The sequence below is a fragment of the Larus michahellis genome, chromosome 2 (assembly GCF_964199755.1).
Source record: "Larus michahellis chromosome 2, bLarMic1.1, whole genome shotgun sequence".
NCBI lineage: Eukaryota > Metazoa > Chordata > Aves > Charadriiformes > Laridae > Larus > Larus michahellis.
The window spans coordinates 51426118-51442020 of NC_133897.1; positions in this window are offsets into that span (position 1 = coordinate 51426118).

The window sequence follows — 15903 nt, forward strand, 5'->3', positions numbered from 1 at the left end:
TCAGATTGCATAGGAAAGAAAGCAAGCAGTGGGGGGAAAAAAGCCTAGAACATGTTTAAAATCATTCCTCATCCAGAAGATGGATGAAAAGAATCTAGCATTTTATCTTTACCTCAAGATTTGTCCTTCAATAAAAGTGAAAATAACTCCTTAGCCGCGGGACTTTGCTCATCACAGTGGCTCTGAGCTGTCTGTGTACTCCCATTTACACCCACCCTGATTTCCCAACAGAAATCTTTGTGTGGATGAGTGCATTCAGGGCTGTTCCAAATCCCATTAGTCAGTCAGAGTCTTTCAATTGCCTGTAGTGGTCTTTTGGATCGGTGGTGTGATCATTAATAACAAGTTAGAAATGGCCACTCCAGCGTCTGGTTACCCCAAAAGACTTCTTATAACATTTTTCTGCTGCAGCAAGTCTAACCAGTGACTGTCCTACTTTTATCCGTACCGCTGAGCATAATAGGTCTGCATGAGGAGTGTGGAAAAAGCAGTAAGGAAAATGTCTTCTGCTTTTCTTCTTCTAAGTATCTCCTTCATTTAGGTATGCCTGCATCACTGTCAGTCAAACTCTAGATGCCTTGGTAATGAATTAGAACTCAGCATCCCCTGAGTATTCTGCACTGAACAGTTAAAAAAAAAAAATCTTAAAAGAATGACAGATTGAGAGCAAAAACAGTCCCAGAAGTTTTGTATCCACTTTAAGTGTGACTCAGATCCAGGGTGTCCAGCTGGTTCAGACAGAGCTTGCAATGATTTTCATCCTTGTAGCTCCTGGCTCCTTGGGAACGTGTTATTAAACAACCTCCTGTTGCATGGTTACGTTAGTAAATGCGTGTGCTATCCCATGACAACTAAGGCAGCAAGGGTAAAAAACTTCAGGTGGAATATGGAATATTAGTGTTCACTAATACAGTGAGCCAGAGCGCTCTACAAGTACATTGCAGTGGGGTCAGCAATCCACAGAAGGTGGCAGAAAGCAGACAGATTTTTAATGACGATCAGCTAGACCAGTGAAGTGCTGAGAACTAAGTCCACAAAATCTGTAGACGGTTGTCTGTGAGAGGCGACACTAACTGGCTTTTCTTCAGGGGACAGACTTGGTGGCTGTTGGGAATTTGTGGATCCCCAACCTTATGCTGACACAAGACAATGCAAATCAGCTGATCAGCAGCATCTTGCTTACTTCTGGTTCCTGGTGGGTTTCTACTGGGAAATCTAGTAAGCACAATCTATCCAACCTCCTATGAAAGGCAGCAGTAAAAGAAATAGTTAAAGGTTAATCTCTTTGTTCATTTACATCTGTTTTTATTTCTAGTGTTGTGATGCTGGAAATTTTAATGAAATCATGTAGCGCAAAACAGCTCCTCTGCAGCTGTATTGGGACCTGGGATACTACCACAACCTCTTGAGACAGGTTTTACTATACAAAGTAAAAGACTCTTACACAGGAGGAAAGTCTGAACACAGTGTCTTTACTCAGTGCACATGAGCGGGGAAAGAATAAGAGTATCGGATTCTGGCTCTACAGGCTACATCAAACAGTGATCTGCTGGTTTCCAAATCAAGGGAGTTCGGAGGCCAAGGTGGAGCATGCCGGACTTGCAGCAACCCATATGCCCAGCTTCCCCCTTATGGAAAGTAGGCATGAAAGAGGGAAGTTTCATCTTAGTCTGGAGTCTGGACATGACCCTGGCAGATTTCTAAAGCTGGGACCTGGCCAGAAACTTGGCTCCACAGTGTAGATAACATCACTTATTGCAGCACTTCATTATGTGGATTGTAAAGATGCACATATAGGGCAGTTATTTTAGCTGACACTAAAAATGCATAGCTTGGTTTGCTCCATGTTAACTAGCTTGTGTGCTGACACCGTTAGACCCATTTAGTAGATTATGGCAACTTCCTATGTGACTTCCTGATTTACTACATATTCCTCATTCAAATTCCTACTGGGAAAGGAGCCCTGTCAGAGTATCAGACTTAAATCTCTGTACTTGTGATGACAGAAGTTTCATACTTCTGTATTGGTATTCCTTCCTATGAGAAACACACTAACCTTTATTTGACTACAGCTCAGTTGCAGCTTGATTCCTCAAGCAATAGTTTAAACCACTTGAAAGGGAAGTGTAGGCTATATAAAATGCGTGGAGAACGTCTGAGCTTGTAAGGCACATGTTTCATTAGTAAGATGCCTTTTCATGGTGAGGCACACAGAGGAGGATGGGGGCATAAGGTGCCGAGCTCTGTGTCCCACAAGGGACCATGCCGGAATTGGGGATGAGAACCTTGTTTCTCCTGTAAACTGTTGTGTTTCCAGTTGTGTTGTTTTTCAGCAACAGTGTGTTCCCTCAGAGGGCAAACTCTACTCATTAAAAAATACCTACCCAAATCCTTTTTTTCAGAACTGTTCTGAAGTGTGAGCCGTTCTAAGTTCAATAAATGGTGCTTTCCATAGTTATCTGGTGGAATTTTCTTCAGATGAGTGTCCATACCTCACAGATACTACGGATTTCCTTAGTATGGGACTTAAAAAGGGGACTTGCAAAGGTATAAAGAAGCAGCAAGTATCTAGTTTCTGTCAGCAGATGAAGTTACTCATTTAACTAACCCTTGTGCTCTTGTACATCCGTTTTATTTGTGTTCGTATGACTGATACTCTGTGTTGGTGTGGTAGTGCCAGTCAATCAAGCATTGAATTAATTAATCACATGTCTTTTACCTTGCTATGTCTGAGGCTGTATTTGGCATTCATGTGATACTCAGTAAGGTTTTTGATTAGGCTAAGCCACCTCCGCATTTGAGCTGTGATAGTCTGAATCTGTTTGATCAAGACAAGGAGCAAAGACATGCCTGAGGTGACCAGTGCTTGGAGTAGCTGCACCCTGATTTGTTTGTGTTTTGAACTCGGTGTTTCATAACGCACTGAGCAGACACTGAGTACTTTCAGGGAATTATTCATGCAACAGACACTTTATACCTCTGCCCCAAGGGATGGTCGGTTTCAACTGTGCCAGCCACATTATGTAGCCAAGAGGATGTTAATGGGGCTGAAGTCAAGCCCTATGCCAAAACAAATAAATAAAATGAAACAATGTGAAAATATTGTTTGAAGAGTCATATTGACTTATCGGTATGTGCAAAATGAACTTTGATTTAAAGTCTCAGTTGCAGCTGGGCAGACCCTGCAAACTGTAACAAGCTGACACCAGACCGTGTTGGCTCCAGGACAGCAAATTCCTTCAGCAACCCATGCGACTTACCTACTTTCTCCTGTCGGAAGCTGGCTTTGGGAAAATGCCCTCATTTCTCATCACTGCGAGCTAGTTTGGCCAGCAGTTCTAGCATTGGGATGCCAAGAGTGTCTTCTTAACACAGCATAAGCAGGCAAATAGGCCGCTTGATCGGGAGATCTGTACTGCGACTCTAATTTCCCCCATATCTTTTTGAAAGCAGAGGAGGAAGTTTAGTATAAGACAGGGTTAGGTTTGTATTTCTGTGTATGCACAATTGATGTGGGTTTAGTATGCTATTAATAAGTGCGAGAGTGTTTTGTCTAGCATTAAGAAAGCAACCAAAGGAAAAAAAAGAACCCAACTGCATTAACATGCAGTGTGTGTAGGTGAGCGAGAGATCTGATTACTTTTCTCCTCTATTTCTGGATGAAAATGTGGATATAATGGAAATAAAATGACTTGCTAATGACTTTGGTAATGCAGTATCTCTTAGAAGGGTATTTAGACAGGGGTATGACATAGTTGAGAAACAACTGAAATTGTGGCTTTTGGCACTTACTGCTCCATTTTGGCTACTAGCTTCCATTTCTGTAGTTACAAATTGCCAGAGCAATAACCAAAGCCTCAGTTCATCTCGCAGTGAGTGCCCGGGCTGAGATACAGGAGTCCATGGCAAGACTCCCTTTGGCTTCAGCAGGGCTCTAATTTCTCCTTCTGTATACAGTTCCTGGAATCGCTGAATGGACCGTAAAATGTTTTTAAGCTTTTAAATGCAAAAGAAGACATAATTAAGACTAGAGTGAGGACTGACTCTTAAAATGTGCGTGCACACTGAGCATATGAATGACTGAGTAGGAAGCAGGGCAAATATAAAGCTTGTACGGGCAAAATGACTAATTGTGTTCTGATGCTGGTTTTCTACCTGCACGTGAGATACTTAGATTGTAAGAACAGGTCTGGCATCTGTTGGCTTTCTTTTAAACCTTTCAGAGACACTTGTGCATTTCTTACACTTACTGAACCTACCAATCTGTTTTCAACTCTGCAATATCATTGCCAGAGCTTTTTTGTGACTCCAAAGGATGTCTGTTTTGAGTGCCTTGAGCAAGTGAGATGTGGATTAGATTTGACTGAGGTCTTGTTAAGGGTCTAGAGAGAAACAGCAGCTGTGGAAGGTAGTATTGTTCTCTGCCGGGGCTGAAATTAAGGAAAGCCTTACACAAGATGATGAAAGTTTTCATTTTAAGTACAGGTTTATGTTACAGATTTCTAACACCTCTGGGGATTTCTGTCAAGAGATTGCTAATGGGAAGACCCTTTACGAAAGATCATCTGAGTAGATTCACCGCTGCACTAGCACAAAACTTTCTTTTAGCACGCTAATACCTTTATTGAGTGCAACCACTTTTTGTAGGAAGTTCATTCGCTCTCACTGGATTTTTTTTCAGTGGATGGTTGTCTTTCTCCCATGTTGCTTTCTGCAGGCTGGTCTGCCTATTCCTTCAGCAGTGAAAAAATATTTTCATATGCAGTATGGAGTGCACAGACAGACCATTATTTTTGCCAGTGTGCTACTCGTGCTGTGGATACTTTCCAGTAAATGAGGCAGGAGGCTGTCAGCAGAGGTCAAAGGCTGAGCAGAAAAACAGGCTGAGCGTCAGGGAGAGAAGGGGCATGCTTTTGGTCATGTCTGTGCCCCTGAACTCTTGCAGAAAGGATGGGACAAGAAGCCATTTACGCTAGTGGGTACTATGTAGGTAAGCAACAGGAACAGCAGCTGTTGCATGCTATGAAAATGTTGCCTGGTATATCTGGACAACCTTCCATGCAGAAATATGTGCTAGCCTATTATTATTCTCTAATATTAGCCTATCCTTATATAATTATCATGTGTATATATAATCCTCATATTATCCTAATCCCTATATAATCCTAATATTAGCCTGTTATGCTGTAGCATCAGAGGCAAAAGGAGAAAGGGTCTCGTGTTTTTGTTGCTGTTGCAAATGTTTAGCAGTGTTAAAGATACATACTAAAACACTGGTCTCCTACAGTTGTGTGTCTGGTTCTGACAGATGCATCTGCAATATCCATGGAATAAATATGCAGAGCAGGGCAGCATCTACTCAGTCTGGAAAAAAAAAAAAGCAGAGTTAAGGCAGACCACATCTTTCACAGAAGTCAGTGAGTGATTGAACCATATCACAAGGTTTTCCATTGTTCTCTTTCCTTTTCCAAAAGTTCTCTGTGGTTTCAGCTCTGGGGTCTCTCATTCAGCTATAGTGTATTGTCTGTAAAGTCTCCTATTAGTATGGATTTTTTGCACTATAGTAAGCACCCTGGAGGGTGAAATTAAATGTAGATGATGACAGAGTGCTGAAACTCAGCAGAATTACAGTTTCAATTACCCAACTACAAACATGGATCAGAGACATATTCCTAAACCCTCAGTTCCATCTGGGTCTCAAATGACTTCAAACTCACATACAATTTCCTTGTTCAGTTGAAACCTGTCTTATTTCTGCTCATGGTCCATTTATTTTCCTGGGACAGCTATTAAAGATGTTTAGTCTGGGAGGCACTAAGAATTGCTTTAGAAACATGAGCTAATATCACTGTTGGGAAATGATCTTCTGCCATCTCATGCTCCGCGTCTCCAAATGACGTCTGGTGCAAGTCCAGAGGCTGAAATTAGAAGGTACACTGCAGCTGCTTAAATAACCCAAATTAATTCTGGATGGTTTCTTTAGGAGTATAAAACTGTCTCTCACTATGTGCATGATGAGCCAGCCTCTTCTGAGTCCTTCAGGCACTGCTAGATCATAATCTTATAACAATAGATATGCAATATAATAAGAATTGTTATTATGAATGTTGACCTACAGTATGAGTGCATATATCAACTCTGGCAACTATATCCAGATCTGAGATAACTTGTTCTGTTTCGAATGGTATTTAAGATACCATGTGTCTAGGCTGAGATGGATGGGTATTACATAGTTTGGTCCATGCCAAAGTATAAATACTAAGTCAGGAAGATAAGCATATCAAAACATCAGGTTTTAGTGACATAAAAGTAGTTCTTTAGAGAAAAGACTTTGAAGTAATTCTCCAGCTTATATCTCCCAGTCAAAAGCATGAGCCTGCCAATTATATATGAAATATCCCACCAGGTTGTACAAATTCTTATAGCGTGACCAGGCTGAAAGTCAAAGATAGTGTCAGATGTTGGCTGTAGCCTTTCAACAAGTGCCACATTATAAGTAATCACATAGCTCAGGCTATTAGACTTTAAGGTAAAGTAAGGATGTCCTGGGTTCATGCTATTATTTCATGTTGCTAAGAATTTTAGGAAATATGTGGTACAGTTGAATGGAGTTTCAACTCTTTCTGGTATGCTGCTCATTACAGAAATGGGGATTAACAGAGAAAGAATGTATCAGGCTAGTTAGAAATTACTGAAAGAGTTTTGAATGGTGGGCCAGAACTTCAGCAGGTATAAATTGGCACAGCTCAGTTCAACTTGGTGGACTATGCCTATTTTAAATTTGCTGAGATTCCAGGTCATTATATACAAACCTGCGTCCATTTATAGATCATAGCAAGGAAAGGTTAAAATATAAGATGACAGAAGTAAAGCATTAGTAGATAATAGTACCTTTTTTCTTTTTTTTCTTTTTTTCCTCCCAAGAATCAAAGTCAAAATGACCTTTAAAGATGCTATGGTGTTTGGGGTGTTATTGCAGAATAAATCCGATATATTATTAGGAAGATAACACAGTTATATTTCTTTTTATTACAATTTTATTTTTAACTACACTTTTACAAGAGACATCATAAAAAGTTAATGTGTCTGAGGACTACAAAAAACAACAACAAGAAAAATCTATCCAGCTACAAGCTCTTGGGCATATATTTATAAAAATGTTTTTGCCCTGTTCCAGACACAGTCCAGATTTTTCCTTGTTAGCTTTTCCTCTCCAGACATCTCAGCTCAAACTACAATTTAAATCCTACACGGGAAGCTATAAAAAGTAAAAATTTGGGCCTTCTCCTTTCTGCAAAGAAGGGAGCTGTGCTGGAGGTTTGCTGGTGCTTAACAGCAAGGCTGTAGCTGTTTCAGAGCTATTTTTGCGATAAACGCATCCCTTGCCTTTCGACCTGGCTGGGTGAGAAATGATCTGGCTTTTTTTTTTTTGCCAGAAGGCCTTCATGGCGCAAGTGTTGTCCCACCGTCGTTCCCGTTGGAGTGGCTGGGGGAGGCAGCGGAGGGAGATGCGAACAACCGCAGACAAGCATTTCCACTGCCTGTTTCCATTGCCGCGACTTCTGAACGCGGCGCCGGGGGACTCTGGTTTTACGGCTTGTTTTATTGGTACAAACAGCAACTGTGCACAAAGCACTGATGAGGGGATCAGAAAAGAGTCAAGCTCTGAAGGAAAGGGAAAAAAAAAAAGAAAAAAAAAAGAGTTTTGTTGAGCTGTAAGCTGTTTTGCAAGTTTATGCACCGCTCTGGCTTTTGGGAAGTAAAGCTGACAGGCTGATATGGTCCTGATGTTTTGATGTATTTTCTGATAGAGTTCAATAACGAAAAGGCCCAAACACACACGGGCGGATTCATTTTTCCCTTGAACTGGAATAAATCAGGAGCAGCGGCATTACATCAAAGCCACGCTGGTGTAAGCAGCATTGAAACGAGGTTCATTTAGCAGTACGATGCTATGAAAGATGCTATTTTGCATAACTCTCCTCACAGAAATGAATCTATTGCCTTTCTTTTTTTTTTTTTTATGCGACAGGAGAAGCTGTTTGTGATTCTTGGCCAAAGACTTCCTATTTTCACACTCTGTTGTCTGCTGCTTGTGATTTTAACCCTTCAGGCTGAAATTCTCCATGCTGGCTCTCTGTCTCGGGCTTAATGTTTTTGTGAGGAAAGCTGCAGGTGAAGGTGAGTCAGCCATTTCTCAGAACGCAATTTGGAGGCAACATATTGTTTTGCCCCTGTTAGAAAATTAAACTGCCTCCCCCCTTCTCCCCAGCTCTTTGATTTAAAAAAAAAAAAAAAAAATCAAAATCCCTGGTGGCACAAATAAGCCTGAACAGCCCTGAGTGGCCCCACCTGAGGCCTCCCCGCCCCTGCGCATGGCTGAGGGGCTCCATTTCAGCTCAACTGGGGCTGGTGCTTCCTTCCTTGGGCTGGGGGATCTGGTCTCTGCCTGCAGCCTTGTCCCCTGCTCCGGGGTCTGGCTCACCCCCCTGCTGTTCCTGGGGCCCCTTGCCAGCCTGGAATGGTGTGGCTCAGTGCCTTGGCTTCTTGGCTCTGTGGGTCACAACAGCGGGCGCCATGTTTCCTTACCCCCCCCTGAAATGGCGGTGTGTGTTAAGATGATGCCTGCAAGGTTAAGCCCTCAGGAGCTACGAGGTGCCATTCTCAGCCTCTGTGAATATTAATCATTTGGCTAGTAATCCTTTTCCACAGACCTTGTTTGTGTTGTAGTGACTTTTTCAATATTTCCTTTCAATCAGGCCTGTACGCAGCTGTGGGCCCGTGTTCAGGGCACCCCACCCAACCCCTGCTCCCAGTGTGTAATGGCTGCTTCTCCCTGGGAGCCTGTCAAGGGTTTTCAGGCTTGTGTCTAAACACTTGTGAGCATTAATTGGTTAGTGCTTGTGAAGGATTGCCTTTGGCCTAATGTTAGAGAACGGAGGCCTGGAAGCAGAGGCTGTGCTAATTTTTTTAAATATAAAGTGTTGTATTATGTCTCTTTAAGTATGGGATATCAAGCCTGAAACTCTAAACTTAGTTTTTAGTTAGTGTGCTTTATAGAAATGTATCAAGCTGCCTATTATTATTGTAATAGAAGTCCTGGGTGATCGTGGGTTTTGCAAATCTGGTGCTGTACATCTTAAAACAGGTACACAGAATACAGTATTCATGCAAATACTGACCACTAGCTACCTTTTTTTGCAACGTGCTGAGCATCACACAGACATGATTTGGCATGTGAAAGCAGATGTAAATGTTGTCTAGTCCTCTGGATAGCTGAATTTAGTTTTCACAGGTCTGTGGTTTCCTGACAAGACAGCTGTTGAGACTTGATGTAGCAAGTACCCCCAAATGTTGGGTGCATGTTTCCTTTTGAGAGTCTCTTGTCCGAAGTTGTTGTCCTCTTACTTATTTATTTACTTAAAGCCTTCTTAAGTTGGGGAACAGTTCATCTCTTGTTGTTCTGTAAGCATCCTGCTTATAAGCATGTCCTTATTGTGGTTGTCTAGGGAAAAAAAATATTTAGATGAACAAAGAAATGTGCAGTTCTAGTTTTCACATTAATCTTTCACATCTAATCTTTCTGAAATGCATCCAAAAGCATAGGTCTTGTTTTGGTGTACTGTAATTTCAAATTTGCACTTTGTGGTGAAGTTCTCCAAATGATTTATATCCTGTGCTCTTGATTGCAGTGGGATCCCTGTGCATATATATATGATGGAAGGTATATTTCAGCCTTTGTTTGTAAAACATGAATGTAACTTTTGGGCCCAAATATTCACTACTTAGAGCTGTAAAATGTAAGTTTTGTTTTTTTTTCTCTTCTGGCTTTGGGACTCTTTCTTAGATGAGAAGTGATTTCTATGAACAGAGAATGCATTTAATCTAGTACCCTCAAGTGATAGGTAGTAAAAACTGGTACCACATGCATACATCCTTATTGAACTATTTGAACAAAACTTGCATATTTCTTGGTCACTTTTTAGCTATCTTTTTTCCTGTTATTCAATACCAATACTTTTTTTTTTTTTTTTTTTTAGTATTCTAAGATAAATCAAATCATTACATTGGCTGGATGAGCAAGCAACAAGGCCTTAATTAAAGAATGAATTTTGTAGAATTAAATTTGTACAGGAAATATATTCCTTTTGAACACTGAAACTATTTAATATCTGAGCTGTAATAAACTCTGTATTTTTCACTTGAATGCTGCATCCTATTACAGTTAGATAAAAACAGCGGTAACCTCTTCTTCACAGTATGTTTTCATAAGGGATAGAATTTATGCATTACTCAAAAAATATTACAAGGAAATTTATTGAGTTGTCAGTACAATAAGCACGCTGAGCATAAAGTCTGAGGCTTCTGGCAATTATGTATGAAATTAATGTAGCAGAACTCAATGCAAGACCTTATTGAAGATTAAAGTGATTGTTATCTTAAATACAGTTGATTGCAGCCACTGTCATTTTCTTATGGATTTCTCCCACATGCTCACTAGCACAATGCCCAGGTGCTCAGGCTAGGATGACTGGAGTGCCACATGGAGGACAGGGGATGCTAGCTGTTGAGCTCCCATTACACCTTTGGAGTTCCCCTTCACTGGTGAAGACAACTGCTTTTTGTGCAGGTCTCATACCTTTCTGGAGTCAGCAGTTGCATCATTTAAAGAAGTTCATCACAGAATTTCAAGATGAGTCAGAACCTGTGGAGAAACTGTATTGGAGCCTGCTTTACAACTATGAGGCCTTCAGTTTAAGGATAGCTGCAGCCTGGCTGAAGGTGTAACCATCTATAACAAAGACGGAGGAAAAAGTGGGTCACGTGCATGTTTAATTTGGGGCTGATGCCTGTTTCAGTCAAGACATACGTATATATACACACACATTCATGCTCTGGTACCTCCAGCAATACAAAATTAGTTTATTACGGTGTGTCAGGTACCCAGACTACACCTTGTTATTCCAGGTGCCCAGTATAGAACTGGTCCCTTACACAATGTCCTGACAATCTAAGAAGAGTGTTGGGAAAAGAATAACAGGTAACTAAACATAGAAAACTGCAGTATGCAGGAGAGGTGTGAACTAGTTCTCAGATCTCCCACCAAATCCATGCTTCTAGTGGCTTCAGGCAGTATGTGTGTACTCCACATTGCTCCAGAGCAAATCAAGTGAACAAGCAAGTAGGGAGCTGCCCCAACACATTTGCAAGCCAGCCTTTGTTTCAGGCTGGTCTCTTGAAAAGCTAATGTTTGCAAAGTGCTGTAATTGACTTGGACAAGATGTGGATGCACTGTAGAACAGAAAATATTAATATTATTGATTTGAAGTAATAAAGTATCTTTTTGCATTCCTGTTCTTCCAGGAGGTATTCCTGAGGGACTGGATGACAGGGCTCTTATTAAACTGGCAGCATGCACTTTGAGATGAGAAATTACATATTTGATTTAGCATTTGTATAAAGAAAACAAAAATCTCTGAGAGGCCCTCAGAGATGGAAGAAGAAGGGGGAGGTCACTGGTATTATTACTGATGGGCCATTCATATTAAATAAAAAGGAATGGAAGTTATCATTGCAATTCTGTCTGACATGAGTTTCCTTTAGAGAAAATGATGTGGCTTGACACAATGTAACCTGACATAATGTGATGTGATGTTATAAATGAGAGGTACCATGGGTAGTTGTAATGTGTAATTTGACACACTACCTGTGCTATGCATGAGCTGGCAGAGAGTGTATTGTGCTTCACGGAGTACCCAGATTGCTTTCAAATGGCAAGCTTACCATGTCATGATGCACAAAAGTAAGTGAGCAGTTGTTTGGTGTTCAGTCATAGACTAAACAACCGCAGGCAGACAGACAACACTTTTCCTTTGAGTTTTGGGCTGATGCATAGGCACAGGTGCTGAACTAAGGAGTCGCAAAAATACAAATTGGCGTGCAGAAAAGATGTCTGCTACTAATACAGAGATAGAAGTAGAGCAGTGCGGCTTTTGTTTTCTGCCATGCGCTTGGAGAGAGCCAGGTTGGTCTGAACACTCCAAAACTGCTCAGCTAGCTGGGATATGATGAAGTGAGAAGATTAACTTTGAATCAGTGAGCCCGAGTCCCCATGCTCTGATGGTTCCAGTAGTCCCCAGTTCAATGAGAGCATGTTGTTGAAAGTTCATGAATTTTCTGGTAAATTCTGCCTTTTGACCAGGAGAAGGATGGGAGCAGTCAGGGGTGCACTAATATGTGCTTTTACTTCCAGCATCAGCATTGCTGATGCACAAGAGAGATGCAAAAGAGAGAAATACCTCTATAGGTATGTAATGGGAAAAGAAAGGAGGAGAGAAGAAAAAAATAATCTGCATTCTGTGGTTCCCTTCTTTCTTTCCTCTGGCAAAAGGAGAGCTCAGCTGGATCTGTCTGGATTGTCTTTAGCATATGAATCATTTTTTTTCTATCTTAAAATAGGAATTATTTTGATATAAAGATTATGTAGACATACCAACCAAGCACCAAATCAGTTAACACTTTCTCCAAAAGCAAAGAATGTTGCTGATGTTATATAGACAAAATGGTTTCAACTAATGAGCAGGAAACAATATGGTTGGGAGAAGAAGAACGAACATGCAAAGAATTGTGTTACAACATGAAATGGACAGGGGAGCATCACCTGTAAGGTGCATGAAGGAGTTCTTTTGTACCATTCAGCATTGATAGGGCTCCGAACTGGGTCCAGTTCTGGGGCTAATGGTTGCTTGGCTAGTTTAACTTAATATAAGGCTTTGAACAGGGTGACAATGCTCTATTATCTGGAATAACAATGGACTGGGAGTCTAAGCAGTAGAATCTAAGCAGTAGAAAAATCTGAGACAATCCAAGTATGCTAGCTCTGTTTCAAGGATGGCCCTGATAATTTGACTGCACCTCTGACTGGTGCTCCCTGGTTCCCCTGGTTTTCAGCATAGGGCTGGAGGAAGAAAACTACTATTTGCTATCTGTTACAGCATTAGGTCAAATAGGCCCTAAAGAAATATGGACTGAGGTACAAAGGTACTTGTTCTGAGGGAGGCATTTTGGGTTGTAAATGTTGCTGGATTTTTTGCTGCTGTGAGCAAAGTCTTTCATGGACCTGCTGCAGCTCTAGCAGTGTGGGACTGAGTGGTATCCACAAGGTTAATTAGCACAGACTCTGTGGTATGAGAGGGGCTTGTGGTCTTCGGCCCATCTTTGTCCTGGGTGTTGTGCAAGGGCATTGCATAGCACTGTTCAGAAGTGATCATTCTTAGCTGAACGCAAGAGAGCACTCTGTGAAGTCAGAAATAACTTTTCTGGAAGGAATTTGGGGGACCTTGCATACCTGTGATGTCTGTACTGTCAGACAAAAACTGGTTAGCATCTAGACTTTCAAGTAGTCCTGCTGTAAAGTGTTTCTGCTGTACCTTTCTCAGTCTTCATCTAACAGCAGGCACAAACTTGTGCAGAAGGTGTGTGGTGTCTTCTGCAGGCTTCATCCCCTCTGGGGGATGATGAATGACATAGGAGATATCCACAGGTTCACACACCAGGATTTCCTTCCTAGATCCTAGGAAGGAGAATGACATGAACCTTTTGACTTTTGTCTTAGTATATGACCAGAACAAGGTCGGGCATTCCTACCAGCCCCCCGTCTGGAGCTGAGTCCCACTTTGTAGGTGTAGTTATAGAGGGATTTCTGAGCTGGCCACAGTCTTTGCATTATTGGCTCTTTCTTTAGCTCAGCTAGCTCAGAAGAACCTGTGATTAATTGCTGTGCCAGTATCCATGCAGGGTTTCTATGGTGGATTACATAAGAGCTAATTATTATTGTTACACAGAGTACATAAGTGATTTTTTTGCCTCTGTGCAAAACATTTAAGAAAAAAAAAATTCACAAATATCTCCCTCTGCTTGCCTTTTCAGAAATGTGTCTGGATATTCTATAAATGTAGTTTGATTCACATGCACATTTTTCTGATTCTCCGGAGAATAAATGCATTGTTTTAAAAGATGTAATTATGAAGCTGCGTTATTAAATAAAACAATAATTATTTCCATACAAATATTTTCAAAGCCAACAAGCATAAAAGAAATTAAAGTGTTCTTTTTTCTCCCTGCCTTGTCCAGTGCTGAGTGACTGGATTTCTGCCCATCCTGCAATGATATGCATTCATCACACATACCGCAGCAGAGGCTTCTCTGCAGGCAGAGATATGGCAAACCAGAAACAATCTGTGATCAAATTTTTGATGGGTGCAAACTGTCACAGTTCAGTGGGTTTAGTGGCCAATTTAAATGCTCTTGGGTTTTTCATGAGGGTAATTGGGTCTGATGAGACAGATAGACCCTTCTCCCTCTTACCCCTGTTTTTTAGCTCTAAAGAGACTAGGGATGGGGTGTATTTCATGTCTGAAGCAAATGGCTGAAGCTGTTTTCTAACACCGTTATTGCTTAAGATACACCTGGCATAGCGCCTTCCATTGTTTCCACTTTGATCCAGTCTCTTTCTTGCCTCTGGCTCTGTCAACCTTTGGCAAAACCAGAAACAAAGAGGATCTAGTGCATTTGCCAAACTAGTTGCTACTTTGCAGAACTGATGCTGTGTGGGAGAGGCCACGTGTACAGGCATGGCTCCTGCAGAGCTGAGCGCTTTGCCAAGGGTACATCAGAGGATCTGGACAGAGATTGGCCATGGCATGATGGAGAAAAAAATCATGGCAGAGTCAGAAGAAAAGCTTTTGTTTTGAAACAGAAAGCCCACTTGTGTGCCAGAGTGGACTCCATTAGCTCCTATGGAGGAGGAAAAGCAGGTGAAGTGCCACTGCAGTTTGAAAAAAAAACAAAAATAAATCCAACAACTAGAAATCCACTAAAATTCAAACAACAACAACAAAACCCAAAGCAAAGCACTTTTGCTAAGCTTAGTGGTACCTGTTGAACATCTGTGCAGACTGAGAGCTCTGTGCCATCTCTTCATGTGCCTATTCTTTTAAGACTTTCCAGCTGCTGCTCTTGAGTTTGAGATAAAGGTATGCATCTGTGTGGCGGTGGCTTATTTTAGACTTGACCTTGAATTCACGGTCTGCGTTTTGAACTTCGCAAAGGTCCCTAGCTGTTGATATTCCTGGCCCAAGAAAGCTGCCTGGGAACATGCAAAGCATATCTTCTCAGCCAGCACTAGGACCTAATGGAGTTTGGGTAGGGCTGGGTACCTGTGGTGCTGCTCAGATGAGCTGGGCTGGGACCCTGCCTCTGTTTCCATAGAAACTGCTCTTCCTCCAAAGCTAAGACACAGGTCCTTGGGGTATGTGGGCATCCTCACCTCCAGGTAAAACCCAGAAAAATTCGTGTGACAAAGGGTAAATGTACTCAGTACTGGAATTGCCGGGAGACATACAAACATCACTTGTGAAATCAGGTCAAAACGAGCAAACAGTTTTGGTGAGGAGAAAAGATGCGCATATCAGAAACGTTCAAATGATTCACTTTGTAAAGCTGAATGACTTCATTTCCCTGATAGTTTTGTGTGTGTGTGTGTGTGTGTGTGTGTTTGTTTTTTAAGTCCTCTTAAACTTTTTGTTTCAAAATAGCTTTTAGCTTTTTAAAAAACTTAACCTAGGGAAAGGGTGGAGAAAATCGATAAGCAAAGGAGTCATATAACTGCCGAACAAAACAAACCTTTCACATGTATTGTATCTTTTCACTTTGACTGCAAATGGATGTCTTCCATTTCACTCAATATCCTTTTCCCTGACCTATAGTACAGTACTGCTACAAATCATACATATCAAAACTGAATCAATATTTTTTTCTGCACACTTTCCATTTGGCCGAATCAGTTCTCACTCAGCCATACTCCATGACATCTACTGTGCTGTTGCTCCTGTGGAGGATGTA